The sequence below is a fragment of the Dipodomys spectabilis genome, unplaced genomic scaffold (assembly GCF_019054845.1).
Source record: "Dipodomys spectabilis isolate Male_0828 unplaced genomic scaffold, ASM1905484v1 ptg000002l, whole genome shotgun sequence".
Lineage (NCBI taxonomy): Eukaryota > Metazoa > Chordata > Mammalia > Rodentia > Heteromyidae > Dipodomys > Dipodomys spectabilis.
The window spans coordinates 46,536,985-46,546,090 of NW_024870679.1; positions in this window are offsets into that span (position 1 = coordinate 46,536,985).

The following is a 9,106-nucleotide window of genomic DNA, read 5'->3' on the forward strand; positions in this document are numbered from 1 at the left end:
AAGCAAAAAGAAAAAAGCCGGAAGTGGCGCTGTGGCTCAAGTGGTAGAGCGCTAGCCTTGAGCTGAAGAGCTGAGGGACAGTGCCCAGGCCCAGAGTCCAGGCCCCACAACCGGACCCCCCCCCCCAAAAAAAAAGAGTGTCAAGTCCTTTCCTGCCCGGGCTGGCTTTGAACCACAGTCCTCAGATCTCAGCCTCTTGAGTAGCTAGGATTATAGGCATGAACCACCACACCCAGCTTGTCTCTGGCTCTTATTTAACTGGTCTTGTGTCCTTCATAATAAGATTAACTGTAAGCACATCATTTTACTTACTTTTGTTAGTTATTCTAGTGAATTACCAACCTGAGGAAGTTTTGGAACCCCCAAATTGATAACTAATAGATGGCCCCGGGATGCCTGAGTGTGACTGGAACCTGAGTAAGAACAATCTAGTTGGAACCAGGCCCTATAATTTGTGGACTTTGTGTTAACTTTGTGTTAACCAGGAGGCTGGTGCTAGAATTTTTATTACAGTATACCAGTTGGTGTCAGGATCAAAAGATGTAATTAAATTAAGGATGGGTTTCTTTGGGGGAGGAGTGTGTGTGTGTGGGCACGCATGCACTTGCATACACACACACACACACACACACACACACACACACACACACACACACACACACACACACACACACACACACACACACACCAGTCTTGAGGCTTTAACTCAGAGGCTAGGCACCATCCTTGAGCTTTTTTTTCTCAAGGCTAGCACTCTATCTTGGGGACATAGCTCCACTTTTGGCTTTTTTTGCTGGTTAATTAAACCTGTATCTCTCATACTTTTCTGCCAGCAATGGTGTCAAAATGGGATCCTCAGGTTTCAGCCTCCTGAGTGGCTAGGATTATAGGCATGAGCCACTGACATCTGACTGTTCTTGTTTTGTACCACTTCTGGTTTTCTAGTGGTTTTATTGGAGATAAGAGTCTCTCAGATTTTCCTGCCTGGGCTGGCTTTGAATTGTGATCCTCAGATCTTAGCCTCCTGAGTAGCTAGGATTACAGGCGTGAGCCACCAGCGCCCGGCTTGTTCTTGTGTTTTTGAGACAGAGTCTCAACTATGTGGCCAAGACTAGTCTGAAACTCAAAATCATCCTGCCTCAGCCTCCTGAGTACTGCAATTACTAGTATGTATACCACACCTGGCTGTAAGTTAAAGATGTTGAGATGAGATATTTACTCTTTTCTACTCAGGTGAGAGCTAAATATAATAACATGTGGGTTTTTATTTTTTGTTGGTGGTATAGCTAAGATTTTAGGTGTGAGCCACAAGTACCCAGTTACATATAGCATATTTTAATCTTCTTCATCCTTCAGTATCCTTTCCTGATTCCCCTAGGCAGTCTCTTCTTTTGTTGTTGTTGGTCGTGAGGCCTGAACTCTGGGTCTGGGTGCTGTCTGTCCCTTAGCTCTTCAGTTCAAGGCTAGCGCTCTACCACTTGAGCCACAGCACCACTTCTGGTTTTGTGATGGTTAATCAAGGATAAGAGTGTCATAGAGTTTCCTGCTGGGGCAGGCTTTGAACTGCAATCCTCAGATCTCAATCTCCCAAGTAGCTAGGATTACAGGTATGAGCCACCAATGCCTGGCATTAGACAGTCTCGTTTTAAATTTATTTCCCAGCATTATCATCACCATCATCATTTTAGGTCCAGATTTTTTTTTTTTTTGAGTCAAGTTGTGGGGCCTGAACTCTGGGCCTGGGCGCTGTCCTTCAGCTCTTCAGTTCAAGGCTAGCACTCTACCACTTGAGCCACAGCGCCACTTCTGACTTTTTTCTTTTTGCTTATGTGGTGCTGAGGAATTGAACCCATGGCCTCATGCATGCAAGGCAAGCGCTCTACCACTGAGCCACCTTCCCAGCCTCTAGGTCTAGATTTTATATATGATCAAAATTATTCCAGATTTGGTCTTTTGACTGACTTACCTCAGTCAACATGATGATCTCTATTTCCATCCATTTTCTTGCAAATGACAGAATTTCTTCTCCGTGGCTTCTCCATTGAGTAGATAGATAGATAGATAGATAGATAGATAGATAGATAGATAGATAGATAGATAGATAGATAGATATAGATATAGATCACATTTTCTTTATCCATTCATTAGTTGCTTAGCATCAGGTTAACCCATAGCTTGGGTGTTGAAAACACTACAGCAATAAAAATGGGTATGCAGGAACAAACTTTCCTTCCTTCCTTCCTTCCTTCCTTCCTTCCTTCCTTCCTTCCTTTCCTCGCTCCCTCCCTCCTTCCCTTTCTCCCTCCCTCTCTCGTTTCTTTCTTTCCTTTCTTCCTCCCTCCCTCCCTCTCTCTCTTTCTCTCTTTCTTTTTCTTTCTTTCCTTCCTTCCTTCCTTCCTCCCTTCCTTCCTTCCTTCCTTCCTTCCTTCCTTCCTTCCTTCCTTCCTTTCTTTCCTTCTTTCTTTCTTCCTTCCTTTCCTTCTTTCTTTCTTCCTTCCTTTCCTTCTTTCTTTCTTTCTTTCTTTCCCTGCCAATCCTGGGGATAGCCTAGGCGCTATCCTTGAGCTTCTTTTGCTTAAGGCTAGCACTCTACCACATAGCCACAGCTCTACTTTTGGCTTTTTGGTGGTTAAAGGAGACTTTACTGCCAGGGCTGGCTTCAAACTGTGATCTGCAAATCTCAGCCTTCTCAGTAGCTAGAATTACAGGCATGAGCCACCAGTGTCCAACTATAGGAACCTATCTGCAATAGGATCATAAAGTAGATCAGTTTTTAGGTTTTCCTTTTTTCTTTCTTTTTTTCCCCACCTTCCTGGGGCTTGAAGTCAGGGCCTAAGTTCTGCCCCTGCACCTCTCTGTGCTCTAGGCTAGTGCTTTACCACTCAAGCTACAGTGTTACTTCTGTTTTTTTCTGTTTATGTGGTACTGAAGAATCAAACCCAGGGCTTCCATGTATGTTAGGCAAACACTCTACCACTAAGCGACATTCCCAGCCCCTGTTTTTAGTTTTTTGAGGAACCTCCATACTTATTTCCTTAGGAGTTGCACTAGTTTCCATTCCTACCAACAGTATATGAGAATTCTTTTTGTTTTTTATTGTAAAAATACTGTACAGAGGGTTTACAATTACATGAATAGGTTAATGAGTACATTTCCTATAGAGCATTGTTATATCCTCCTTTGTTTTTCCCCTACCATCCCTTCCCTTACCACCTCCCCAACCCCTCCCTCCCCACTGTATGAGAATTCTTTAGCCTCCCACATCCTTGCCAGCATTTGTTGTTTTCTTGGTAATTGCCATTCTGACTGGGGCATGATGGAATCTCAGTATAGTGTAGATTCAATGTTTGCTAAGGATGTTGAACATTTCTTCATGCATTAATTAGATATTTTTGTTGTTGTTGTTGGTCATGGGGCTTGAGCTCTGGGCCTGGGTGCTGTCCCTGAACTCTTCAGCTCAAGGCCAGTGCTCTACCACTTGAGCCACTGTGCCACTTCCAGTTTTCTGTGGTTAATTGGAGGTGAGAGTCTCACGGACTTTCCTGCCTGTGCCAGCTTTGGACGGCGATCCTCAGATCTCAGCGTCCTGAGTAGCTAGGATTATCGGTGTAAGCCACTGGTGCCTGGCTCATTTATTAGATATTTGTAATTCTGGGAGTTTTCTGTTTATTTTTCCTTTAGTAACTGGATTTTTTTTTTTTTTTGGTCCGGTCGTGGGGCCTGAACTCTGGGCTTGGGTGCTGTCCTTTAGCTCTTCAGCTCTGGTTTTTTTCTTTTTTGCTTATGTGGTGCTGAGGAATCGAACCCAGGGCCTCATGCATGCAAGGCAAGCGCTCTTACCACTGAGCCACCTTCCCAGCCCTAGTAATTGGATTGTTTGTTCTTTTGCAGTTTATTTTCTTTTTTTCTATTTTTTTTTTTTTTGGTCAGTCAGGCAACTTGAATTCTGGACCTGGGTGCTGTCCCTCAGCTCTTTAGCTCAAGGCAAGTGTTCTATCACTTAAGCCACAGCACCACTTCCGGTTTTCTGGTGGTTAATTGGAGAGAAGAGTCGCCTGGACTTTCCTGCCTGGGCTGGCTTTGAACCATGATCCTCAGATCTCAGCCTCCTGAGTAGCTAGGATTAGAGGCATGAGCCACCAGTACCTGCCTTTGCAGTTTAATTTTTTTTTCTCCAGTCCTGGGGCCTGAACTCAGGGCTTGGGCACTGAGCCTCTCTGTGCTCAAGGCTAGCGCTCTACCACTTGAGCCACAGAGCCCCTTCTGGCTTTTTGTGTTATATGGTGCTGAGGAATCGAACCCAAGGCCTCATGCATGCAAGATAAAAACTCTACCACTGAGCCACCTTCCCAGCCCCGCAGTTTAATTTTTAAAATTCCTTCTACATCGTAGATATTAATCTTTTACCCATTGAATAGCTAGCAAAGATTTTCCTCTCAATCTGTCATCTCCTTTGTATGAAGAAGCTTTTTGATGAATATTAAAAAATAGTTGCATTAAATGTAACACAGAGGCTGGGAAAGTGGCTCAATGGCAGAGTGCTTGCCTTGCATGCACGAGGCCCTGAGTTCGATTCCTCAGCGCCACATAAGCAAAAAGAAAAAAGCCAGAAGTGGCACTGTGGCTCAAGTGGTAGAGCGCTAGCCTTGAGCTGAAGAGCTGAGGGACAGTACTCAGGCCCAGAGTTCAGGCCCCACGACCAGATCTCCCCCCCCAAAAAAAAAAAAAAATCTAACACAGGGCTGGGAAGGTGGCTCAGTGGTAGAGCACTTGCCTTGCATGCATGAGGCCATGGGTTCGATTCCTCAGCAGCACATAAGCAAAAAGAAAAAAGCCGGAAGTAGTGCTGTGGCTTAAGTGGTAGAATGCTAGCCTTGAAGTGAAGAGCTGAGGGACAGCGCCCAGGCCCAGAGTTCAGGCCCCATGACCGGACCCCCCCAAAAAACAAATATATATATAGGGGCTGGGAAGATGGCTCAGTGGTAGAGCGCTTGCCTTTCATGCCTGAGGCCCTGGGTTTGATTCCTCAGCACCACATAAGCAAAAAGAAAAAAGCTGGAAGTAGCACTGTGGCTCAAGTGGTAGAGCGCTAGCCTTGAGCTCAGAAGATCTGAGGGACAGCAGTCAGGCATAGAGTTCAGGCCCCATGACCGGACCCAAAAACAAAAAAGTAACACAATGTATTGGATTACTGCTTGAATTGTAAATATTCTCTTTAGTTTCAGTGTTCAACCACTATGAACAATGCCACAACAAATATTCTTGCAGCTATACTTCTGTACTTTTATTTATTTCTGCCATTGTAGAGCTTGAACTCAGGGCTTGGGGGCTGTACCTCAGCTCTTTTGCTCAAGGCTAACACTCTACCACTTTGAGCCACAGCACTACTTCTGGTTTTCTGGAAGTTAACTGGAGAGAAGAGCCTCATGGCCTTTCCTAACTGGGCTGGCTTTAAACCATGATCCTCACATCTAAGCCTCCTGAGTTGCTAGGATTACAGGCATGAGCCACTAGTGCCCAGCTCTTCTGTGCTTTTATAATATGCCTACAGTGAAGTGGGATTTTATTTTTAGATGAAAGGATATATATTATTTAGTTATTTATTTTTGCAAGTGCTACAGTTGGAAATCAAGACTTTATGCTTGCTAGTCAGGTGCTCTACCACCTGAGTCATGTCCCCAGCTCTATATTTTTAACATAACTTTCCAAAAGGCTGTTAGAAATCACAGAAATATGTAACAACTTCTCTTTTTCAGTAATATGTTTTTAAGCTTTTACAACCTGACAGGTGAAAGTAACATGGGATTGGTACTTCCTAACTTACTTCCTCATGCCCTTTGTCCATTTTTCTATTTAGTTGCTAGGCCAATATGTTGTCACTTTGGAAGAATTCCTTCTATGACAAATATTTGCTTTTTCTTTTATTGCATTTTCCCCTTACATTTGTTGCTTGTTTATAAACTTACATGAAAGCTTTAATGTTCTTTTTTTTTTCTTTTTCTATTTGTCACTTTTCCTTCCCTTCCCTTCTCCCTTCTCTTTTCTTTTTTTTTCCCTATAGTATCTAGGTTTGGATAGTATAGTCCTCTCCCCCCCCCCCCCCCCCCCCGGGCCCCCCCACCCACCCCCGCTTTCTCTTTTCCTCTTTCATGCCAGTTAGTTCTGGGGCTTGAACGCAGGGCCTGGGTGCTATCCCTGAGCTGTTTTGCTCAAGGTTAGTACTCTGCCACTTTAGCCAATATTCTTCCAGCTTTTTGGTGGTTAAGTGTAGATAAGAATCTCATGGACTTGGGGCTGGAAAGGTGGCTCAGTGGTAGAGTGCTTGCCTTGCATAGATGAGGTCCTGGGTTCGATACCTCAGCCCCACATAAGCAAAAAAAAAGCTGGAAGCGGCGCTGTGGCTCAAGTGGTAGAGCGCTAGCCTTGAGCTGAAGAGCTGAGGGACAGCACCCAAGCCCAGAGTTCAGGCCCCACAACTGGACCCCCCCAAAAAAATCTCATGGACTTTTCTTCTCAGGCTGGCTTTGACTGAGATCTACAGAACTCAGCCTCCATAGTAGCTAGGATTATAGCCATGAGCTATGGACACTGAACTTTGTATTATTAGACAAATTAATCACACAAAGAATCTATGAGTGCCTTTTCATTGTGATATACATACATATTTTCAGTTCTATGCTCTCATCAGATCCTGACCTTCCTAGCATTTGTTCCTAATAAAATATTTATGGTTGTGATTGATTCATGTCAGCCATTTCTAACATACTAGATGTCCTGGGAAGGCAGAAAGCAAGACTTCTTTTCTTTTCTTTTTTTTTTTTTTGGTCCGGTCGTGGAGCCTGAACTCTGGGCCTGGGCACTGTCCCTCAGCTCTTCAGCTCAAGGTTAGTGCTCTACCACTTGAGCCACAGCGCCACTTCCAGCTTTTTTCTTTTTGCTTATGTGGTGCTGAGGAATTGAACCCAGGGCCTTGAGCATGCAAGGCAAGTGCTCTACCACTGAGCCACCTTCCCAGCCCGCAAGACTTCTTTTCTACTGAAGTATCTTTAACTACAATACTATGATAATAATATAGGGCCTAGCTTATAAGGGGATCCTCAAGTTAATGCATGTGTGGGTGTGTACATATATGTATCAGCAAAGTAAATCCAGCCTGTAGTGACCTCATAAAGTGACATTACACAGAGTAGTCCTTTCAGGACAGCCCATTTGCCTCCCTCAAAACGCTCTCTGGTTAAGACACTGTCATCTCTAGCATATAATAGGTTATACTACCTACTTGTTTAGTTTCTGAATCATCTAAATCCACCCTCACTTGGCAATGTGGTCTGTCAGCTTTCAGCGATGGAGAGAACAATAATTGCCATTTATTCATTTGACCAATATTTATTCTGTGCCTATCCCAGCTGTATTCAAACACTGTGTTGGGGATGGGGAAACTCACATGAATAAGACCTGGTTATTATTCTCACGGGATGTATGTTTTGAAGCCCAGACTTATAAGCAAATTATACCTTCCTCTTTTAAAAGACTAATATCACAAGGCATGCTCAAAGTTTTAAAGAATCACAGTGACTTATCAAAGCATTTAGCAAAACTAGCTAAAAGAAGTACTATTTAGGCTGGGCACTGTGGCTCATACTTATAATCCTAGCTACTCAGGAAGCTGAAACCTGAGCATTGGTTCAAAGTCAGTCCAAGCAGAAAAGTCTGAGACTCTTATCTCCAATTAACACCCCCAAAAGCCTGAAGTAGAGGTGTGGTTGAAGTGGTAGAGCACCAAAGAAAAAGCTAAGGGACAGAAAAAGACCATCACTACATTGATTTTGATGTCCTGGGCTTTTATTAGACCAAAAAACTCCATATGAAGCTGGGTGTCAGTGACTCATGCCTGTAATCCTAGCTACTTAGGAGGTTGAGATCTGAGGATCCCGGTACAAAGGCAGTGAGGGAAGGAAAAGCTGTGAAACTCTTATCTCCAATAAATGACCAGAAAACTGGAAGTGGCACTGTGGCTTAAGTGGTAGAGCATTTGACTTGAGCTGAAAAACTGAGGGAGAGCACCCAGGCCCAGAGTTCAAGCCCATAACAGATTTAAAAAAAAAAAAAATCCATATGGGCCGGGTGCTGGTGGCTCACACCTGTAATCCTAGCTACTCAGGAGGCTGAGATCTGAGGATCACGGTTCAAAGCCAGCCTGGCAGGAAAGTCTGTGAGACTCTTATCTCCAATAAACCACTAGAAAACTGGAAGTGATGCTGTGGCTCAAGCGGTAGCGCACTAGCCTTGAGCTGAAGAGCTGAGGGATAGTGCCCAAGCCCAGAGTTCAAGCCCCAGGACTGACAAAAAAAAACCAAAAAATCCATATGAGTTTTATTTTAGTATTTGTTATACTGCATTCACTTTTTCCTAATAAATACAGAAAACAAAACTAGGTTCTGTTTCCTCTGCTGTTTACCTTCAGATGAATACCCTACTATTCAAGAAGGTAGAACTAAATTCCATATTCTGTTACACATATACTTAACTCCAGTATGAGTAGATAAATCTGTTTTCTCTGGCTCTAATGTTGCATTCCTTTTGTGTATGTGTTTTTAATTTATCCTATTGTCAGCCTCCTTTACTTTCTTATTAACAACCAATGGGCTAGAATAGCCATAACCTGGGTTTGAGATGTCGCTCAGTTATAGTTTATGCCTAGCATATCCAAGACCCTGGATTCACACCCAAGCACCACGAAATAAATAAATTGAACATTTAGTATATTCAGTCATCCTAGAATTATTTCTGCTATTGTAAAAAAAAAATACAAAAGGCTGGGAGAATAGCTCAGTAGTAGAGTGCTTATCTTGCATGCATGAGTCCCTGGGTTCGATTCCTTAGCACCACATAAACAGAAAAAAGCCGGAAGTGACACTGTGGCTCAAGTGGTAGAGTGCTAGCCTTGATATGAAGAGGCTCAGGGACAGTGCCCAGGCCCAGAGTTCAAGCTCCATGACCCACCAAAAAAAAAAAAAAAAAAAAAAATATATATATATATATACACCAATATATATATATATATATATACAGAGAGAGAGAGAGAGAGAGAGAAAGAAGTAAAAAA